This window comes from Brassica napus, chromosome C6 (genome assembly GCF_020379485.1).
Source record: "Brassica napus cultivar Da-Ae chromosome C6, Da-Ae, whole genome shotgun sequence".
Classification (NCBI taxonomy): Eukaryota; Viridiplantae; Streptophyta; class Magnoliopsida; order Brassicales; family Brassicaceae; genus Brassica; species Brassica napus.
This window is the reverse complement of record NC_063449.1, coordinates 9055167-9079131: the sequence shown is the minus strand read 5'-3', so window position 1 is coordinate 9079131 and position 23965 is coordinate 9055167. Positions and strand designations below refer to the sequence as shown.

The window sequence follows — 23965 nt, the reverse complement described above, 5'->3', positions numbered from 1 at the left end:
AGTCCACGCAGGATGAAATCGTCGTAAAGTCCACGTAGGATGAAATCGTCGTAAAGTCCACGCAGGATTAAATCGTCGTAAAGTCCACGTAAGACAACGAGGAAATAACGACGAAACCTAAAATTAAATATGGGGTTTGGGGTTCTAGGGATATATGAAGTAGAAAATTAAAGATGGGGGTTTGGAATATATGAAGTAGAAAATTAAAGATGGGGATTTGGGTTTCGGGTTTCGGGTTTGGGGTTTCGGGTTTCGGGTTTCGGGTTCCGGGTTTGGGGTTTCGGGTTTCGGGTTTTGGGTTTTGGGTTTCGGGTTTCGGGGTTGGGGTTTCGGGGTTGGGGTTTCGGGTTTGGGGTTTCGAGTTTCGGGTTTCGGGTTTGGGGTTTCGGGTTTTGGGTTTCGGGTTTCGGGGTTGGGGTTTCGGGTTTCGGGTTTCGGGTTTCGGGTTTCGGGTTTGGGGTTTGGAATATATGAAGTAGAAAATTAAAGATGGGGGTTTGGAATATATGAAGTAGAAAATAAGGAATATGGGGTTTGGGGTTTCGGGTTTGGGGTTTCGGGTTTCGGGTTTGGGGTTTCGGGTTTGGGGTTTGGGGTTTCGGGTTTCGGGGTTGGGGTTTCGGGTTTCGGGTTTGGGGTTTCGGGTTTAGGGTATGGGGTTTGGGGGTTGGGGTTTCGGGTTTCGGGTTTCTGATTCTAGGGATTTAAACATAACACTCGTTAATTCCACGTAAGCACAAATCGTCGTAAAGTCCACGTAGGATGAAATCGTCGTAAAGTCCACGCAGGATGAAATCGTCGTAAAGTCCACGTAGCATAAAATCGTCGTAAAGTCCACGTAAGACAACGAGGAAATAACGACGAAACCTAAAATTAAATATGGGGTTTGGAATATATGAAGTAGAAAATTAAAGATGGGGGTTTGGAATATATGAAGTAGAAAATAAGGAATATGGGGTTTGGGGTTTCGGGTTTCGGGTTTCAGGTTTCGGATTTGGGGTTTGGGGTTTCGGGTTTCAGGTTTCGGGTTTGGGGTTCTAGGGATATATGAAGTAGAAAATTAAAGATGGGGGTTTGGAATATATGAAGTAGAAAATTAAAGATGGGGATTTGGGTTTCGGGTTTCGGGTTTGGGGTTTCGGGTTTGGGGTTTCGGGTTCCGGGTTTGGGGTTTCGGGTTTCGGGTTTCGGGTTTCGGGGTTGGGGTTTCGGGTTTGGGGTTTCGAGTTTTGGGTTTCGGGTTTGGGGTTTCGGGTTTTGGGTTTCGGGTTTCGGGGTTGTGGTTTCGGGTTTCGTGTTTCGGGTTTCGGGTTTCGGGTTTGGGGTTTGGAATATATGAAGTAGAAAATTAAAGATGGGGGTTTGGAATATATGAAGTAGAAAATAAGGAATATGGGGTTTGGGGTTTCGGGTTTGGGGTTTCGGGTTTCGGGTTTGGGGTTTGGGGTTTCGGGTTTCGGGGTTGGGGTTTCGGGTTTCGGGTTTGGGGTTTCGGGTTTGGGGTTTGGGGTTTGGGGTTTCGGGTTTCGGGTTTGGGGTTCTAGGGATTTAAACATAACCCTCGTTAATTCCACGTAGGATGAAATCGTCGTAAAGACCACGTAAAAAGATTTAAACATAAATCACGTTAATTCCACGTAAGCAAAATCGTCGTAAAGTACACGTAAAGAAAAACACGGGCCTTTGTGATTCCTCGCCATTTCCTCGTAAAAAAAAACACGGGCCTTTGTAACTGCTCGCTATTTCGTCGTAAATTTACGACGAATTTGCGACGATATGTAATCTTATATATACACCCGACCGCTCACTCTTTCTTTCCTCTCTACTTCCTCTCTACTTCCTCTCCATTTCGTAGCAATGGTAAGCCTCTCTGATTCCTCTCTAATTTGGTTAGTTTAGGATATATTAGGTGGTTAGTACAGGGAATTTAGATAGGTTTGCGGATTTTATGTTATTTAGTGTTGATTAGGTGGATAATGTTGGAAAATATATTGTTGATGTTAATTTTAAAAATTTCATTTTTTTTTCCAGGTTCGAAAAGGAAGACTTACTGCCCATTACAGAGAGATCTTCGGTGAGCCGGGTAGTCGTTTAGACCCGGCCTCTTCTTCCGCTCCCAGTTCTTCGGGCCAGGAGACTGTCCCCGAGACTCAGTACACTCAGAGAGTCTCTGGGTCTACTTCTTCTAGTGCACCATCGGCTCCTCATGTGCCTCCTCCGATGCCTCCTCCTGTGCCTCCTCCGATGGCACCTCCGATGGTCGCTGATATTCATCCTGATCTGATGGTGCCTCCGAGTGCTCCTTACTCGCAGTACACGGTAGAGGACATTCTCAGTCTGCCAGGCAGAGAAGGTTTACCAGTCATCGACCCAGACCGACCGGACGGAACGTTGTGGTATGTTGCATTAATTTTTTTAATTCGTTTAAATATCTTTTATAACATTAAAAAATAATTTATATTTTAAATTTGTATTTTCCAGGTGGGGGGTTGACGGATGTCTTGCATCGGACGTAACCGACACGATCAAGGGTTACTTCTCCATGGCACATCCAAACTGGAGTAAGACGCCTCACTACGTCAGAAAGACGTGGTTCAAAATTTACGCTGTAAGTTTCTATTAATTAATTATATATTTTTTAATTTTTTCATGATTTATATATATACTTTCTAAAAAACTAATTGTTAATTTATTTTTTCCAACAGCAAAAATATAATTGGGCTTTGGGGATCACTGAGAGGGTGAGGAAGAAGTTTAACGCGAAAGCGAAAGTTCGCTTGTTGGACACGGTCTCCAACTGGAAGGGTGACTGGATCGTGAAGGGGTATGAGCGTGGCAAACCCGCTGAGCTCACCACGGACGTGTGGGATGGCCTCATCCGTTATTGGCGCCTTCCTGATTCGATTAGAATCGCCCAGGCTTGCTCTAACTCCCGTAACACGGTCGATGAGCACGGGAACGGGCCGATGCTTCACACTACGGGCCAAAAACCCCACGCCGGTGTCCGTTTGGAAATGGTAATTAAATATTTTATTAAATAATTTTTTTAATAATTATATTAATTTATTCTAACTTTCTTAACTGTTTTTTAGGCCAAAGAGACGGGACATCTCCCGTCTCTTATGGAACTTTACGAGAGGACCCACAAGAACAAGGCGGGCGTATTTGTAGATGGCAAGTCCGAGCAAATCTACAACGACGTAGTTGCTCGGGTTGAAGACCGCCAGACTCAGCTGACCCAGCAGTCTACCGACGGATTACCCGTCACCTTATCCACACTTGAAGTGGATAAGATTTACGAGGAGGTAAATTTTCAAAAAAATTAATTTTTAATTATTCATTTAATTTAACTTTAAATATTTACTTACAATATTTATTTTTTTGTTTTTAAGGTTGTCCCTAAAAAAAAGGGACGGACATTGGGTATTGGTTCCGTCAACGATGTTCCGAGAGCGACATCGTCTTATGGTCAGCGACGGGATGATGAAGTCACGGAGCTGCGTAGAGAGTCCGCTCAGCTGCGTAACGAGTTGACCGCGACAAAATCTCGTATGGGTGGAGTCGAGGGCTTCTTAGACGTTATTGCGGCCACAAATCCGGAATGGGAGTCCATGTTGAGGAACATGCGACAACAACATCCCATTCATGGCGAGTCATCCGGCGACGTACATAACGAGGCGGATGTTACGAGGAGGAGTGATGAATTCTACCGGGCGATGAACGACCCTTAGTTTTTTTTTGTTGTTGTATTATATAAATTCAAAACTTATTTATTTATAAAATATTTTCATATGAATTTATTTTTATTTTGAATTTTAATTTATTATTAAATTAAATAATTTTAATTATTTTTTTATTATATTTTAAAATTCTGTAAAATAATAAAAACGAAGTAAATTCGTAGCTAATGTACGACCTCTTTACGTGGAAATCTTACGAGGAAATGACGAGAAACAGTTTACGAGTATTTTACGAGGAAGTATTTACGAGGAAATAACGAGGAAATGTTTACGACCATTTTACGAGGAAATCATTTCGTGGTTGTTACGTGTATTTTGCGAGGAAAATCTTTCAAGGTATTTACGTGTAGATTACGAGGAACTGTTTTCGAGTTATTTACGAGGAATTGTAGCGACGTCCTTACGAGGAATTGTAGCGACGTCTTTACGACGAATCGTTCTACTTCGTCTTTACGACGAAATATATTCCTCGCTAAGTTACGACGAATTAGCGAGGAAATATGTGTTACGACGGACGTGTAACGAGCAAACGCGTTTCCTCGCTAATTCGTCGTAAAGCCTCTTTTACGACGAAATAACGAGGAAAACCGCCCTCGTTAAGATTATGTTTTCTTGTAGTGGAGTGATTTGTGGACGAGTGATGTGTGGTTGGGTGATTTGTGAACGGGTGATGTGTGGATGAGTGATGAGTAATGTGTGGATATGTGATGTTAATGTGTTTATAGTAGATAAGTGGACAAACTCTCTGTTTTGATTCCATAAAACTATACAACAATACGTGGATATGGACTCATGTTACTAAAATTATACCATAAAACGTGGACACGGACTCTGTTATCTCCAATACAAACACTTGGCTTCTTCAGCTCAATTGATAAATTATCTGCAGTTAAACTTCAATCAAGATGAGAAAGAGATGATATTGTGAGTATGAGCGGAGAGAAAAATTGAAGAAGCGTTTACCTTTTGTCGGAGAGTAATAGATCTTGTATGTCAGAGATTTCTTATCTAAGGAATTTGCGTTTTTTCATGATGTGGATGAATGTAATTTTGATTAGAATTGAATTTACATCCCAAGATGATGAATGAAATCGAATGAATATTGTCCATGTCCACAACTAGTTTATAATTCTGTTAAGATGTTCATGTCCACAACTAATTTATAATTCTGTTATTCACGCTTTTGTGTCCATGTCCACATTTTATTTACACATTAATATATATAATATATATATGAACATGGATCTTAAAAGATAGAGAATTTTATATAGAGTTTATTATGACAATTATTTTTGTTTAATATATTTTAGAACTTGAGATAAAATTAAATAAATACATAAAGTAGAATAAGAAAAATAATAAAATGAAATAAGAAGAGGAGAGAGATTATCTTTAGTTTAGGGTCACAAGAGTCTTTTTGACAAAAGAAAATGTGTCTCAAGTGATAAGTGTCTTGTAGTGTAATTTGAATGTGAGAAAGTGTCTCTAGATGTAAAAAATTCTTTTCTTTAACCTCAAAATATACATAAACTATTACTGCTTTTGTCTTTTTAATGGATATATAAAGTTGTTAGGATCTACGAGAACGCTTATCCCCACGGTGCCATTAGTCCACATGTTGCATATTTTCCTGCTTTGTGATGTATTTGAACCCAACTAACTTACAATTGTATCAACATTAAACTAAACCTCTTTTATAAGTTTCATATTAATTTTAAACGTAAAGGAATTCGGGTTTATGAACTTAAATGGCTAATTTGAAGAACATTATCAGAGGTTAATGTAACTGTCAAACAACCTAACCGAGGCATTTTTGGGACAAATACTATCCTTTTGTGTTCAACAACATTTCAATAAAACTCAAGAGGTCTCGGTAGCAGGCAAGCATAGGTTCCTCTTGGCTAGGCATCCGTTACACCACTTGAAATCCTAAAAGAGGTATACATTGCACAGTTTTGGTGGAGCTATAGCTCATAGCCTAGGAACCTATATATCTTTTCCTATTTTGTACAATGTATACCTTTTTAGATGGATTTGAGTTGCACCAAAACTGTGCAATCGCACAACTTAAGTTCTCACAAGTCTCTAGAGGTAGTAGCATCACTTCCTTTCTTTCCTTCGATAACCATCGTCATGTCCAACCATTAACCCGCTTTTGTAATCGTTTTTTTAGGAATGCAAATAACTTCCGTTTTGAGCCATTGATGTCCTTCGGAATTCCAAGATATAATTTCATCCCTCCTTCATTTGCAATTCATGTCAAAGTTAATACACTGGCCAGAGGTTTTCCCATATGTCTTAAGAGCTTTCATGACTTGATCACATTCACGGGGCGAAAATTATTCTATTTCTTGATTAAATTATTGTATAAGCATATATATACCTAGGAAAATATTTGTTTTTCAACAATATATCCTTTCATTTCTCTTATAATTTTGAGCGTAGGATGACAAACTTATTAATCATTGGACAGAGAATTTATATGTTACATAGGTTTGGGTAAATAACCGATCCGAAAATATAGATTTGGATCCGGATGGATCTATACTTAATCATCTATTGGATTTTTTTTTGGACCTACAAAAATCAATTCAGGTTTGAGTCCTAACCAAGATCGGTATCCATAATATCAGAAATATTTGTATATATTAGGTATACTTGGATATATCAGGAATATCTTAAATATTATGTATATTTTTTTTAAGTTTTGGTTTTGGGTTTCAGGTAGATTTTCATAATTTTAGAAATATTTTTGGATATTCAAATAAAATTTCCGATATTTTTGGATATTGTTCGAGTCTTTCGATCTGTTCAGATCCGAACCGACTCGAATACATACCAAACGCTATAAGTGTTTTATAGATATTTAATTATGAACACAAACTAGTCCAAACCCAAAAAACTGTATATTTAATTATGAACACAAACTGGTCCAAACCCAAAAAACTGGTAATTGAGTCTATATGTCTATCGACCAGATAGATCTGAATGCCCAAACTTTTAATGTCACATGTCAATAGCCCTGGTCCTAGACCCCCGCCTTGGTCCTAGACCCACTAATAGTAAGAGACATATGAATGCTTAAACCCATATTATCTGGCACTGATTTAGCACACGTGGAGAGTTTGGTGGCTGGTCTGTTTTGGTCTAGTCCGTTCAAGTTGTTAAACCTATATCTCAAGAACAAGCTTTACAAAAACTGAAAAAAGATCAAACACAGATCTAGGCATGGGCATAAAATCCGGAACCCGAAATCCGAACCGAACCCGAACCGAAAACCCCGACCCGTTATCCGATCAGAAATATAAAAAATACCTGAACGGGTCTTGTAGGGTAGTACAAAAAATATCCGAACCCGAAGTGTTATTAACCGAACCCGCACAAGTAATCGAAAAAATCCGAAATTAATAGTCAATATAAATATTTTGAAATATATATAAGTATTTCAATTATTAAATTCAATATTTGTGGTAATATGATATATAATAATAAATATTAAAATTTTAATAAATGGTTTAAGTACAAAATTAGTAATAAATAAGTATTTTATAATTTGCTCATTGAAATAAAAAGTCTACTCTCTATAAAACAATACATATTGTTTACAAATGATGTTTGTTTTCATGCTTAATTTAACATTTTATTGTTATTTTTATCAATTTTATGTGTGATAGATTAATTTTTATTTAATTTAGATGGTTTTCTTTATGTTTTGGTTCAAAAATTTTGTTTTTTACTTCGGTTATATCCGAACCGAACCGATATAACCCGAATCCATACGATATATGATTACTTTATGGGTTTTAGGACGCAATACAATTTTGAACCGAATCCGAAGTGTTATTATCCGAACCCGACCCGTACTAATAAAATTTTAGTATGGGACCTAGGAGCGTAAACCCGAAAACCCAAAAAACCTGATCCAAACGCCAACGGGTACCCGAACGCCCATGCCTACAAAGATCTAAAGAAGCATACAAATTGTTCATATAAAGAGATCAAGAAGCAAATATAAGTCTCAAAGTAACCCACAAAGTATCATCCTCAGCAGATTCTTTGACATCATCAACCTTCTTACTCTCAACTTCATCACCGTCCTCATCGTTATCAGTTTCCTTTTGATTGTCTTCAACTACAGCTTCAGCTGGAGTCAACTTAGACTCAGCCACAGTAGGGAGCAGTTGAATTCCAGCAAAGGGATTGGTTGTTGCTACAGGTGGCGCAGCAGAAGGTTCTTTGCACTTGATTCTGACGATTCTCCTACTAGCCAAAACCTCATCACTGACTTTCTTGAAAGTCCCACTCTCAAAGTCAGCTGAAGCATCCTCATCATCAACTGGATTCTCCCGAGACAGCTGCTTCAAAGCACCTCTCTTTTTAGAAGGTGGCTGCGCGCTTTCTGAGTCTCCCACCTGAAAACTGTTTGAGAGAGTATCAACAAACACTTAAAGAACACCCTACAAAACAAAAATTAACATAAGTATACTTACACAGATAAAGAATAATTACAATGCTAAAGAACACCAAAGCTCAAACATGATAACAATGCAACTGAAATTGCTTATGCAAAGAAAAAAAGCTGAACTTTTTCTTTCTTTTCTTCAATCCAACTAAAAGACAGAAACAAAAGAGAGTGTATAGATCTACAACAATAGTGAATCTGTTAACCTCTAGCTCAATCTATAAAAAAACCTAGATGAAAGGAAGATTCGACCACATTTTCGAATTAGGAACCAATCAAATCTATCACGGAGCTTGAAATAGATCGAACAAGTAAGTAGTGATTTCAAAAACCCTAGAATCGGAGCAGCTAGACAGACCTAAGACCATTTCCGAGAAATTGGGAATGAGGAAAGGCATAGATAGATTCGACAATTGACTTTGCGGTTATGCTAGTTCGGAAAACGTATTTAAACTTTAATACTCCCTCCGTTTTTTAATATAAGTCGTTTTAGAATTGTGCACATAAATTAAGAAATCATTAATTTTTTATATTTTCTAAACAAAAACATCATTAATTATTTACCTAACCACAAATCAACCAATAATAAAATAGAAAGTATATTATCATTGGTCATATAACATTAAGTGTTAATAAATTTTACATAGAAAATCAAAAACGTCATATAATTTGGAACATAAAAATTTCTCTAAAACGATTTATATTAATAAACAGAGGCAGTAATATAGATATAACCCAACATATTTAAATTGACTTTGCAGTTATGTTAGTTCGGACAATTGTCATTGGACGGGACAATAGAGTGCTTAAAAACCCTAAACCAATAAAAGAAGCATCCCCGAAACACAACAATCGTAAAACCTAAACCAATAAAAGGCCGCCCCAAACGAGATTTATTGTTATACAAATAACTTGGCTTTCTTCTCTGTAGGGTTATTTTCTTTCAACTTCAACTTCCCCATGGCGAGTTCTAGCAAAGCTAATTCACTGGGTAAGCGAAAGCCGGAAGATGATTTGGACACTGAACCGGTTCTGAGGAGACATAAATCCGAGGCGAAGGAGACAAAGTCTGATGGTCAGCTTTAAACTCAGCCAAGGTATAATTTCTGTTAGATACTTTTTAATATATCGTATAACAAGTTTGTGTTTTAGCTATATTTCTGTTGGATACTTTATGATATATCGTATAACAAGTTTGTGTTTTAGCTATATTTCTGTTAGATACTTTTAATATATCGTATAACAAGTTTGTGTTTTAGCTAATCTTCTTGCTCTTATGGTACTATTCATTGTAACAGGAGACAATTGAAGGACTTGATGAAGATCCAGATTTTGTTGAGGTAATATCTTCTTAATATATGTTGTCACAAACTCGGAAGACAGACGCACATAGTAGGGATGAAATCTACGCAAGTTAAAAGTCCTTTTCTCCTAATAGTCTTGCTGCTAACACGCTTTGATCCTAAATTCAGGAAGCTGCAGGACCACCTAATAAGAAGCTCTTTCTTGAGAAACTCCCTAGCCAAACTGAAATATCAGATGTGTAAGTAGAACCCTTCAGTTTCCACTTTGATCAAACTTACTTTTCATAGACTGATATATCCTCCATTCCATTTTGTCAGCATCGATTTCTTCAAAGATGTTGGACAAGTTGTTGGTGTTCGACTTATGCTAAACCACAAGCCGTGTGGACAAACGTGTGGGCAGGCGTGTGGAAAATCGTCTGGGTTGTGGCTTTGTTGAATTTGCTTCTTCTGACGAAGCAAAGAAGGTGAGAGGATTTATAGTAATGATTTTAAAGTATTTTTAGCATCTACTTATGATGAAATCATGCTAGGCGCTGAAAATGAAGACCGGTGAATATTGGCGCCGTAACAAGGTTTTTCTTAAAGTGGTAGCTACATTCCTTCCACCCAAGTAAATTTGATTTATGTTTATTGTTTGATCCAAAAACGGTGTTTATGCTGGTGATGTTTGTTGGAATCATACAATAAAGAATCTAAGGATAATGATTAGATTTTTGAGGTTTAGAAGAAATCTTGAAAGAATCAAATGAAAAATGAACATCAAAAAGAGTTTATTGATCTTTGTATTACAAAAATGGTTTCTAGTGTAAAGTAAATCTAAGAATCCATAAACCCTTTGTAAGAAGTGTTTTAGGTCTAAAATGGAGAAGAGAGAATTCTTTTCTAATAAGAAAGATGTCTAGGGTTTCATAATGAAGTGGGCCTAATTCAATGTCTAATGGGCCTTGAGAGATGATGTAAATCCACCCCCAACAGTAAGCCCCCCAACTTCGTAGAGAGAAATGAAATCGATCTCTGCGAATTTTACGAATAGGGTTTATAAGACAATGAACTAGGCACGTACCCATGTCGCAGATGATTGTTACGAACGGGCAGTCATGGTTAGGTTGCCATAAATGAAGTGTCATAGACGGACCTTCTCGGGCGAGCTGTCATCGACATACTTCTGATTCCGATCAGACTTCTTACTCCGGGATGGTTGCGCGAACGATCTGTGAAAACAGTGTTCTGAACCGCCGGAGCAAGTTGCCATGGATGAAGCGTCAATCGACTAACTGCCAAGAATAAGTCGCCGTAGACATCTATCATGAACGTACCACCATGGACGAACCGTCCAATCAAATCACCATGGTGGACATGTCTTTGCGGTATTGTTTCCATCCATGTGTAGATGGAGTGGTGGAGTTGGCGACAGTCTCGCTTGAGCCGTGGCAAGTGATGAAGCTAGAGGTCAAGCTGGGTGCTGAGCATCAACTGTCCCGAGTAAAGCGCGTGACGGAGGTGACATTAGCTAGGCTGCTTCTCGGCATTGAGTCGTTGTTACCATTGGGGCTGCTTTTAGTCGTCACTTATCTTGTCGCCAAGTCGCTCTTGTTTGAGCTGAGATGCTGCGGCGAAAGCATGCGGCTTCATATAGGTCCAGCCTCCTTAACACTAATTTATTGATTTACTCGTTTCCTTGTGGAGAAAGTCTCTCATAGTCCCCAAACGATGCCGAGAAAAATAGTGGGCCAAGGAAATGCCTTGTTGTCATTATTGCAGCTGACTTTTAAAGTGGAGCTTTGACCGGCAAGTGGTTTTGTTGGTAGATGATAAATTGGTAAACTGCCAGAGAAGAGTTGAAGTCTTGATGAGCTGTCATGTTTGACTTTATCTTTGTTCCTCACTGTTGAGAGCTCGTTTTCTTTTGTAAGCTCTTCTTCGTATTTCTTTGAGATGACAAACTCGTATGCTCGGAGAGTTCATGTTCAAAGCGGAAGTTAAGCATGAAGCGTCGAGAGAGTACCACGGACCTAGTGAGGAAGATAACTTAGGAGTGTGCATGTGCTTGAGCCTCTTGATCCTCGAACTTGAGCTCGAGCTTCTTGATGGCCGACGTGCATGCATGATCTTTAGCCTCTTGACCGCGGAGCAAGTGATGGAGCTTTAATTCCGCAAGAAGCTTCCGTTGATGGAGCTTTAAAGACATCATGGTGATAAAGCCATAAGAAACCACGGGTGCCGAGATCACATGATCGCCTCTGTTTCTCGGTTGTGTACTGCATGAGCTTGAACTCAAATAGTTGTTTGGCGTTGACTTGTGCCTAGTAAAGCACATGACTGTTCCTCGGCGTCAACCCGCACGAGCTCAAGGCTTCTGTCGCAACAAGAGCAACCATCGACGAGGTGAGACGAGATGGACCTTGAACGGAGGCACGCAAAACGAGGCCTTGAAGAGCTTGCCGGTAACGACGTGCTTGTCTAGAGAGCTTACTCGAAGAAGCAAGACCTTGTTGGAGAGGTTGTCGTCGACATGATCATAACCAATTGAACCTTCTCCTCGTCATGAAGGAGCTCTCCTCCTATTCTCTCGCTCATGCCAAGTTTAAAGCCTTTGTCGGGTAGAAAGATGCGACTAATTCCCTGTGCAGTGTGAAAGCAAAGGTCAGAGATGTCCTCGGGATTCTTGGGATATGGCGATCTCGTGATGAAGAAGAGACAGCACTTGCTACGGCGGTCTCGTCTTAAAGATGAGGTAAGAACTTCCTGTCACTCGGTTCGTCTTTAACGAAGACGAGGAGATTGTACTATCCTGTCAGTGTGGTGAGCTTGTGTGATGCAGTGATCGAGCTCGTTTATCAGACGAGAGCAAACAATGAGCGGGGTCTATAAGCTTCCGAGCTGACTGGTATGGCCTAGCCCTTAGTTCACCGTGAAATTACGCTCTGTTCTATTAAACAAAGACATTAGAAGTTGAAAATAATTCGTAAGAAATTATTTAATAATGCTTTGGAGAGTTATGCAAGCTAGCTTGTCAATTATCTATGGGAAACAATCGTTCAAAGGATGCAATGATTTATAACATTGACTAAGCGAATGAATAATTGATAAATAATTAATCAAGAATCCACGACTTGCACAAAGTGTGAAGTATTATTTAGTGGTAATGGATAATTGACCAAAATATTGAAAAGGAGACTTATCTCTTTTTTTTTATCGGCAATTTTGATGGAGATATTTAAGGTGAGTTTGGTCTCGGATAAAGTAAACAATACTAAAAATGGGTCGAACAGAAGCGTTTATTAGATTTCGAGATGAGGTTACAAAGGTGGAGAAAGTAATGGCAAGCCGGAGCTCGTGAGAGCTTAAACCGGAAAAGTACAAATAGCAGAGAGATGATTGTACGGAAAATAAACCCTAATCTCGCCGCTAAGTTTGTGTAGCTAAGTGTTGATATGCTTTGAAGATAGTTCTTCTTGTCCCCTTACTTCTAGCGCCAACTGTTTGATCCAAAAACGGTGTTTATGCTGGTGATGTTTGTTGGAATCATACAATAAAGAATCTAAGGATAATGATTAGATTTTTGAGGTTTAGAAGAAATCTTGAAAGAATCAAATGAAAAATAAACATCAAAAAGAGTTTATTGATCAAAGATTGTATTACAAAAATGGTTTCTAGTGTAAAGTAAATCTAAGAATCCATAAACCATTTGTAAGAAGTGTTCTAGGTCTAAAATGGAGAAGAGAGAATTCTTTTCTAATAAGAAGGTAACTTCTTATTTATAGAAGAAAGATGTCTAGGGTTTCATAATGAAGTGAACCTAATTCAATGTCTAATGGGCCTTGAGGGAGGATGTAAATCCACCCCCAACATTTATGTAACTTACTGCTGACACTACACAAGTTTAACGCTATTTTTTTTCTTGTTTATCAGGTATTGCGTAGATCACAATGTATGGTAAGGGTTTATTAACTATTTGTTATCAATGGAGTACATTGAAATTTCACAAGGTTTTTTGATATTCCAGGTACGAAGACTACCTTCAACGGGAAGGCCTTCTGATAGAAGAATTTGCCGCAGTGGAAGGACTTGATGAAACTCCTGAGGTACCTCTTGTTATTTTCTTCAAAAAATTTCAGACACATTTGGCTTTTCATTACACAACTGTAGCCACCTCGTCTTATTCTCTAGAATGAATCTGCTAAGTCTTTTTCTCCCTAGCAGTCATGCTAACACACTCTCCTGCTGACTTCAGGAACCTGCCATACCAAAAAGACGCTCTTTGTGGGCCGTTTCTCTCCCCAAACTAAACCAAGAGATATGTTAGTAGCACTTTTAATTTCCTTTTTCTATCTCTGGAAAAGTTTTTAATCTTATCCTCCATTATCGACAGCATCGATTTCTTCAAAGATGTTGGAGGAGTTTCTTATGTTCGACTTATAGGAGACCACACGGGCAAGCATGTGGGCTATGGCTTTGTTGATTTTGCTTTTGTGAATGATGCAAATAAGGTGAGAGCTTAGTTTATACTACTGATGATAGGTAGTCATTTGAATTCGATTGCTTATAATCTCTTTCATACTGCAGGCGCTGCAACAGAAGAATGTTTGAAAAATAAACTTGATTTGGATCGAACATTATTGGGTTAATCATCTGTTGATCCAAAACTTAACCGAAAATTCTAGAAAAATCATCCACCTCCTTAAAATAAAAATCTAGATATTCTTATAGAATTATCTAGATAATTAAGATAAAATAATCTAGATTTTTAAGTAGAATTCTCTAGATTTAAGATAAAAATATGTAAAATATTTTGTACTTTGGAGGCTATAAATACTTCCACTCTCTTCTCATTTTGTATCACCAAGAAATAATCAATTTTGTAACAAACTTTCAAGTAATAATAAATCTTCTTCTAAGTTATAAAATCTTTCTTCTTCACAAAACTTTTTTCTCTTCAAACACTTAAACACTTTCTCCATCTTTATAAAGTTTTTCATTCCAACAAAGTGGTATCAGAGTTACACGTTCCTTTTGAAGATGACAAACAATGGTGTTTCCTTCCAAGTTCCATTGCTCACTAAGAGAAACTATGACAATTGGAGTCTTAGGATGATGGCTATCTTAGGAGCACGTGATGTGTGGGAGATAGTCGAGAAAGGCTTCAATGAACCGGAGAATGATGGTGGTCTATCTCAAACACAAAATGATGGTTTGAGAGATTAAAGGAAGAGAGACAAGAAGGCTCTATGTCTAATCTATCAAGGATTAGATGAAGATACATTTGAGAAGGTTGCTGGTGCAAGGACGTCCAAAGAAGCATGGGAGAAGCTTCGGACATTGATATCTTGCATATTTCCATTGTCTTATCCATTCACCCATGTGCATTTTGATCATATAGACTAGGATTTAGCCATGTTTAGGTTGCATTTTGCATACATGAGTCCTTATCAGGTATTGGAGTACAACATGAAGTTCTTGGAGACATTTGGGTGCATTTGGAGCTCAAAAGAGGTGATAAAAGTGATCATTGGACGAGCAGTGCATGGGAGCGACTTCACCGGAGCGACACCGTGAAGTCGTTGTGACACCCTTTCAGAGCGACTTGGCCAGAGCGACACCCCGATGTCGCTCGCGTCTCCATCGCTCGGAGGCACGAGAGCGACTTGGCCAGAGCGACACCATAAGGTCGCTCCAGCTGGGAGCGACGTGACCAGAGCGACACAGCGAGGTCGCTCGCGAAGAGCGACCCGGAGCGACGTCTCGCAGCGACCCCTCCAGGTCGCTCCTGAAGCCTGGAGCAACCTCTCAGAGCGACTACTGGAGGTCGCTGCGCGCCTTCTTTTTGCTCGAATTCATTTCTACTCAAGGGCCTTTTGGTCATTTCATTATGCATGTTTTTACTTCTGAAAACCTATGTTTTAAGTACCTTTAGCAGCCACCAGACATATTATCTTTTGGTTCTAAGAAAAACTTTTGGAAAGTTCATCTCTTGAATCATCTTTGTTCATCTAGTTATTGCAATTCTGTGTTTTCAATTCGTTGTTGTATCCCTCTGTATGATTAATCTGAAATCCAAAATTGGTTTAAGAGGAATCATGAAGAGTAGTGAGTAATCACCATTTGAATTCATGGGTTAGGAAGATTAATGGTGATTAGGTTAGAGCTAGGATGTTTTAGAGTAGATCATTCCAAAACCTTGCTAGTAGAGTAATCATAATGCATCTTCTGAGTTAGCTCCTCAAAAGTTGATCTTTAGGCATTTTCCACCCAAAAGGTGTTCGATGAAATGCCTGAAACAACCCTTCTAAGCTTTTAGCATATTTTGCCAAAGACATTTGTTGTTAGAAGTGCTAAGATAGCCTTAGACCTGTTAGTAATGATTGCTTCCATATTATTCAACCAAAGACATTTGTTGTTTGAAATGTGTTAGTAAATGAACATTCATCTAGACATAGAGTTTGTTTAGGATCGTGTCTAAGCTTAAGGTTGTTAGTTTGATTGTTCGTCTGCCATCCTTAGTTCGAAACTTGATCACCCAAGGTCTAATTCCTATGCCCATGAGTTCTCATTTTCCTTAGTCAAGAAAGTCAACTCATTTACCGTTTTTATTATTCTGAAACTGTATTAGTATTAATCATTAGTTTAGAAAACCCTTAAAATCATCGGTTGCACTTAGATTAAGTAAGTACTTGCATTCTCAGTGCTTGAAATCCCTTAGAATTGGTTCGACAATCATTTATACTACAACATTTGTTTTACGAGCCTTGAAAACTCCAAACATCAAATTGGCGCCGTTGCCAAATTCTAAGTAGATTTGAACATTGAGATTTAGTCATTTGCTTGAGACTAAGTCATTTTTATTTTCTTTAGTTACTGATTCTCCTTCTTCACCTCCCTTTAATTTACAGGTGTATGAACTTGAGGAGCAGGGGTCCATCAAACCTAGTTCCAAGAGCCGCAGACATCAGAGCTTTAGAGAGAGAGTGTGCTATAAAGAGAAGAGAAGAAGAGCAACATTCTCACTTGCAGAGATTGGATACTGATATTGGAGACATACCTCAAAATGATGCCAACAACGTTCCACAAAACCAACAGCGAGCAGCTCGACCCATTGGCACTTATGACCGCCCCAACATTTATGGTCATAGATTGGGAATCCGAGCACCAGCTGTAGCAGCCAACATCTTTGAGATCAAATCAGGACTCCTCAACGTGATCGAGAACAACAAGTATCATGGCTTGGCTCTAGAGGACCCATTTGATCACTTGGACAGGTTCGACAGTTACTGTGGGTTGTCAAAAACCAATGGTGTGTATGAGGATGCCTTAAAGCTGAAGTTATTCCCTTTCTCTCTGGGGGATAAGACACGACAGTGGGGGAAGTCTCTACCAAGTGACTCAATCACCACTTGGGATGACTGCAAGAAAGCTTTCTTGGAGAAGTTCTTCTCTACTTCAATAACTGCTAAGCTGAGAAATGAGATCTCCAGCTTTCAATAGAAAGGCTTGGAAGGATTCAGTGAAGCCTGGGAAAGATTCAAGGGCTACCAAGCTCAATGCCCACACCATGGTTTCTCTAAGAAGAGCTTGCTGAGCACATTCTACCGTGGTGCTCTTCCTAAGTACAGGGCCAGACTGGATACAACTAGCAATGGGTTCTTCTTGGGGAGAACTGAGGAAGATGCAGAAGAGCTGGTTGACAACATGGTAAAGAGTGATGCAGTCTACAGTGGAGACCACGACAGAGGCAATCGAACAGATGACAAGCAGACGAGGAGGGAGTTAAAGGCTCTCCAGGATAAGATTGATATTCTCATTGCTGATAAGGCCATCCAGGAGCAGCTGCACTTTGTTGGTAACCCAAACAAAGAAGCCACACCTGTTGTCCAGGAAGTTGATGGTTTGGAAGGGCAAGAAGAGCTGTGCTTCATCAACAACAATGGTAGCTGGTACAAGAAAGAGCCAAACTTTCAGTACAACAACTACCAACAGAGATCTTACCCCAACAACCAACAGAGTGGTTATCAGCCTCGGAACAACCAGCAAGGCAGCTATCAGCCTCAACAAAACCCTCCTCCCGGTTTCAACAACAAAGGACAACAACCTGCCCAACAACAACCTACTACTTCTACCTCTACTCCTCCAGTCAGCAGCACTGATGCCCTACTAAAACAAATCTTGGAGTCTCAGACAAGAAGTGAGAAGCATGTTGGCTATGAGTTGAAAAACCTTCACGCAAAGATTGATTGAAGCTACAATGAGCTCAACAACAAGTTCAGAACCTTGGAGAACCAGTTTGCTGTCATGAACACTCAACAAAATCGCCAACAAGGTTCTTTACCTGGAAAATCTGAGCAAAACCCCAAGGAGACCATGAAAGCTATCACCCTCAGGAGTGGTAAGGAGTTACCTCAGAAAGCTCTCACCAAGGATGCTGAAAAACAAGGTGAGGGGGTTGCCATCAACATAGATGATGAAGTGGTGATTGTTGATGAGAAAATCAATGATGAAATCTTGGAAAAGATTGTGGAAGCAAAAGGTAAACGAAAGGTTGGGGAAGAGAAGAAAACAGTGAAAGATGGTGAAGTTGTTGCTCCAGCAAGTGATAATTCTTTTGTTCCTCCTCCCTATGAACCCAAACTACCATTCAAAGGTGCATGATGTCGATCTTTTCTGATATGATTGAGGATGTTGTGGAGGTGTTCATGGATGATTTCTCTGTCTATGGATCTTCGTTTTCTGCTTGTTTGTCAAATTTGTGCAGGGTCCTATAGAGATGTGAAGACACCAACCTTATGCTGAACTGGGAGAAGTGTCACTTCATAGTCAAAGAAGAGATTGTGCTGGGGCACAAGATTTCAGAGAAGGGGATTGAGGTGGATAAGGCCAAAATCGATGTTATGGTTGGTTTGCCCCCACCAAAGACAGTGAAAGACATCCGAAGTTTTCTTGGTCATGCTGGGTTTTACAGGAGATTCATAAGGGACTTCTCCATGATCACTAGACCATTGACCAGGCTGCTGAGCAAAGAAGCCACCTTTAGCTTTGATGTGGAGTGTCTAGAAGCCTTCAAGAAGCTGAAAGGTGAACTCATCAGTGCTCCAATTGTCCAGCCACCTAATTGGGATCTCTCCTTCGAGATCATGTGTGATGCTAGTGATTATGCTGTGGGAGCTGTTTTGGGGCAGAAGAAAATGGCAAGACCCATGTGATCTACTCCGCGAGCCAAACCCTGAATGATGCTTAGATAAGATATGCCACAACAGAGAAGGAGATGCTAGCCATTGTCTTTGCCTTTGAGAAATTCAGAAGCTATTTGGTGGGATCTAAAGTCATTTTCTACACAGATCATGCTGCGTTGACACACCTTTTGGCGAAGAAGGATGCAAAGCCCAGGCTCTTGAGATGGATTCTTTTGCTGCAAGAGTTTGATTTAGAGATCAAGGACAAACCAGGAGTTGAGAATGGTGTAGCTGATCGCTTGTCCAGGCTGAGAGTGGAGTGTGGCATTCCAATTGATGAAGGACTCCCTGAGGAACAGATCATGGCTATTGGAGCAGTGATAGCAGTTTGTGAGACTGGAAGGAAGCTTGAAGAAGTCAAGGCAACAGAAGAGAAAGAACCTTGGTATGCTGATTTGGTGAATTACCTAGCCACATGAAAAGAGCCTTTGAATCCTGTGGGTTATGCCAAGACGAAGTTCTACAAGGATGTGAAGAGATACTACTGGGATGAGCCCTACCTCTACATTCTCTGCAAAGATCAACTTTATAGGAGAGTGGTTGCTAATGAGGAGATTGATGTGATCCTTACACAGTGTCATGGATCATCTTATGGAGGCCACTTTGCTACCTTCAAGACTGTTGCTAAGGTGTTACAAGATGGATTCTGGTGGCCACACATGTTCAAGGACACACAAGACTTTGTTTCAAGATGTGATTCATGCCAAAGGAGGGAAAACATCACCAAGAGGAATGAGATGCCTCAGAATCCAATTCTTGAAGTTGAAGTGTTTGATGTGTGGGGTATTGACTTCATGGGGCCATTTCCATCATCACATGGCAACAAGTACATCCTGGTAGCTGTTGATTATGTCTCAAAATGGGTGGAAGCTATTGCAAGTCCCACCAATGATGCAAGAGTGGTAATCAAGATGTTCAAGAGCACCATCTTTCCAAGGTTCGGAGTTCCAAGAGTTGTAATCAGTGATGGAGGGTCTCATTTCATCAACAAACTGCTTGAGGGACTTCTTAGGAAGAACGGTGTTACGTACAAGGTTGCAACTCCTTACCATCCTCAAACAAGTGGTCAAGTTGAGATTTCTAACAGAGAGATCAAGTCCATTCTGGAGAAGATTGTGGGGATTACAAGGAATGATTGGTCAGTTAAGCTTGATGATGCGCTTTGGACTTATAGGACAGCTTACAAGACACCTCTGGGGACCACACCTTTCAACCTATTGTACGGGAAAGCTTGCCATCTACCAGTGGAGCTTGAGTACAAGGCACTTTGGGCAGTAAAGTTGCTGAACTTTGACATCAAGAGTGCCAAGGAGAAAAGGCTTTTTCAGATACATGAGCTTGATGAGATAAGAATGGATGCCTTCGAAAACTCAAGGATCTACAAGGAGAAGACTAAATCTTTCCATGACAAGAATATCCTAAAAAAAGAGTTTAAAGAAGGAGATCAAGTTCTTCTCTACAACTCAAGACTGAAGTTTTTTCCAGGAAAGCTTAAGTCAAGGTGGTCCGACCCTTTCAAGGTCAAAGAGGTTAAGCCATATGGAGCAATAGTTTTGTGGAGTACTGATGGAAGAGACTTCATAGTCAATGGGCAAAGGGTTAAGCTCTACATGGCAGATGCACCTGAGGAAGATGGAGTTTCAACTCCACTGTCTGATCCTACCCCAGCCTAATCCAAAAGGAGGCAAAGTCAAGCTGAGACTTAAAACAAGCTCATTTGGGAGGAAGTCCCATGCGTATCCTTGTACATATTGCATTGGTATTTTCATTTTCATCATATTTCATAAAAAAAAAGGGGGAAAAGTGTTGAGGTAGTGTTCAGGTGGTTCATCGATCCGGTCAATGCAAAGAATCGAGCGTGGGAGCGAGGTTCCGCAGTGACACCACGAGGTCGCTCGTATTTTCGGTGTCCGGAGCTCAAGAGTCGCTCTCGGAGCGACGTCTCGCAGCGACCACGTGAGGTCTGTGGGAACCGAAATTCGCACTGTCGATTTCCGTTTAAATAAGGAAACTAGGAAAAATCCTAATTTCCCAGAGGTCCCAGATATCTGCTAATACCACACACCAATCAATCAGAACACAATAATGAGAACGATAAAGTATAAGAAATCGAAAAGAGAGCAAAGTAGATCTTATTCCGAATTCGCGTTTGAGCGTTACAACAAGGTAAGAGCCTGGGCTACGAGAGCTGTCGGCGAGATTCCTAGTTCTAAACCCTAAGACGGCAATAACCTAATTGAGTCGCAGCTCGAATAACAAAAACGAAAATATGCCTAAATCGCTCTAAGTGCTAAGTTTTCTCTGAAAAGTCCTCCCTCATGCCTCTCGCCTAGAACTCCTTATATACTGGCTCCAAGGTCGGTTTACGCTTTTCCCCTTCTGCCCTTAAGCCGTCATAGCATAAAAATGGAGATATTCCATTTTTTCCGATCTTCGTAATTATCTTCAAAATTTCGTATTTATCCGCGGAAACTAGACATTTATCTTTCCTTGCGAACCAAGCGTAAACCGTCACGCGGCTTACGGGTCGTTGGTTAAAAAATCGTAAGTTGGGCTTCGAGTCATGTCTTAGGTCCCTTTGGGCCGTTTTCCGACTCGAAACTTTTATTACGGCTTCTTTCGATAAAGAACGAATTTTCCGCGGTTTTCACGGTAAACTTTGATCGATAACTTAGAATGGCGGGAGATCGTGAAATGGGTTCGCTATGGTCTTCGGGAGATAGCATCGAAAGGTAGACGAGGATGCATGGACTAATGGCGTATCAATGTTTCAGAAGAGCTCGGTCGCTATGTAGCGACCGAGCTTTGGCTCGAGCTCAAGCCCGAGCTCGGTCCCTACGTAGCGACCGAGCTCCTGCTCGAGGTCGGTCGCTACGTAGCGACCGAGCCTTGGCTCGGGCTTGGTCGTTATGTAGCGACCGAGCTTTGGCTCGAGCTCGGTCGTTACGTAGCGACCGAGCGAGTGCTCGGTTGTTACGTAGCGACTGAGCGAGTGCTCGGTCACTACGTAGCGACCGAGCCTTGGCTCGAGCTCGGTCGCTACGTAGTGACCGAGCGGAACGTGTGTTCTGTTGCTGCATAGTGACCCTTTTCGAGCTCTTGTTCGATGACTCGCGTTTCTTTCGCCAAGCTTTTCGTAAATATAAATCTTTTTCGAAGATTTATTTTTCGTAAAAACGTTCATGCCGATTTTTACGGCCTTTCAGACATTGATTCCGTCGTGACCGATTTTGACCCCAACAGTTAGCCCCCCAGCTCGTTAGAACCATGAGCTTATAGCGTGAGGTTCTAGCGAGTGGCTTGGCAAGTTAGGCAAGTTAGGTGAGTTAGGCGGAATTAATGGTCGAAAAAGTCAGGGGTAAGTGGTCTTCTCGCTCTTCTAAAAGTAGAACGCGATAAGATTGGGGCTGTGCCTTATAACGGCTGCCTACGTACCCTTGTTGAAGGGATCAAGCCTTTCGTAGTTTGTCTTGGAATTATGGTTCTTATGACTTGTTTTCCAGCGAGACCTTTACGGTCTAGTTTTTATGTAGCGGTTATCAGGTGTGTTACTGCCGATGGCATTTTATATGGGTGTAGAAGGAAAACTACGAGTTGTCATCTCGTAATCTAACTCTGTGTGAACTTCTATATCCGTGATCTGTTTCGAGAGTTTTTCACAGTGTGTAAACTTGCGGGATTTCTGAAGACGCTCGAATATTGGCAAATAGACAAATTTTGGGATCTCGTATCACGGTTTTTGATACTATGCCTAGAGATGTTAGAGACCAGTGCGCTGGGTTTAGGGCAAGACCTAGGTTTACTCCTAGTTTTAAAGGGTGCGATGACTAATTCGACTTACGTATCCCGTTTCAGTTTCATCCTGATTCCTTACCGATTTAAAGTCTGCGATAGGTTCTCGGCTTATACGACTTGTATGGTTGGAACCGAGCATCTCTCCAAGGACAATTTTTAAGCCTCCTGGAAAGGCTGACCAAAAGTTTTGGGTTTCTTTTATAGCGCTATTATCCTTGTGTCGGATGTACGAGAGTCATCTCCACGAGATGACTAAGTCTGTTTAGGACGTTAAGAGTTCGTTGTGATCAGCAATAAACTTAATGGTAAAAAATACCGTTTCGAGTCTTCGCGAAGGATATGTTTTGAGAAGATGTTAGTGCGTATGACTGTCTGGTCTTCCAAGAAAGTATTTTTATCGAGGAAGGAAATTTTGTCGAAGAACAAATCTTCAGGCGTCTGCGACGTCTCGCGAGGCTGAAGATTTGTTGTTCTTTTGTATGCCGCGTTTCGTGCTTGAAATGTTCGCGGGCTTGAAGATGTTTTGCGATGTTGCAAGGGTTTAGTCTTAGCCCTGCGTTTTAGAAACGTTCTTGTTTGACTACGGATGTTCGCAGCCAAAATTGTTGTTCCTGTTTGGATGCTAATAATTTGATTTGCGATCGACGAATTAGGACTGAGGTGTCGCGTAAATTTTTCCATGGGAAGAAGCGTTTTCCTTCATAGTGCTTTGTGAAGTGTTGGCTTTCCGAGATCTATTTCGTGCATTTTTGAGGATGTTTCGTATAGCTCTAGAAGCTTTGTTACGAATTTTTCCTTACATGCCGCGTATTATGGGTAAAACGTTACGGGCTTAAAGTGAATTGTGGAGCGTATTGAACTCGGTCAATTTTCGAAAAGTTTAGATCTTCCTTTAACCATTTGGTTGTTAGGACTGAGTTTCGTTACGAAGAATTTACGATATGACTTCCGACTGTAGGCTATACGATAATTATTCTCTTAATAGTCACACGACGTTTTTAGAAAAATCGTAGATTGTTGTTTAGCCGTTAAGTGATAGAGCTATGGTTTCTCAAATAGTTTGGCTTGGCGTGAGGGATGTGTTCACTCAGATAGCCAAGGATGTTGTAGGTCAAGGATTAGACCACGGTACTTTAACATTTAAGGTCATGTTAGTTTACGATCGTCCTTAAAGGGGATGGCAAATATTGGTTTGGACCTTTAGATGGAAGGCGTAATTGACTGGGGTCCAAAGAGCGCTTGTCAAGATTGATAGGCCAAGTTTGCCGGGGTTATCCATGCTAATATGGCCGATAGTCATAGAAAACGATTCTCCACTCTAGGTTTCAGTTATACGACGAACATTTCGTATAATGTGACCTTTAGTCTTATAAAAATCGAATCTTTTTTGCCTGAGGAAGACGAAGCCCAAGAGGTTTGCTACATAACCAGTTTGGA

General features: G+C 40.4%; 1 long non-coding RNA gene and 1 other non-coding gene across 2 annotated transcripts; one reads left to right on the top strand and one right to left on the bottom strand.

The window, feature by feature from the left end:
• The first annotated feature begins 7593 nt into the window (after nt 1–7593).
• On the top strand, nt 7594–9745 carry LOC125588736. The gene is made up of 3 exons (XR_007324873.1): nt 7594–9299; nt 9501–9542; nt 9675–9745. It is a non-coding gene; the product is annotated as an uncharacterized LOC125588736 (long non-coding RNA).
• A 7213-nt stretch (nt 9746–16958) lies between these two features.
• Nucleotides 16959–17065, bottom strand: LOC125589376. The gene has a single exon (XR_007325568.1). It is a non-coding gene; the product is annotated as a small nucleolar RNA R71 (small nucleolar RNA).
• Between the last annotated feature and the right edge of the window lie 6900 nt (nt 17066–23965).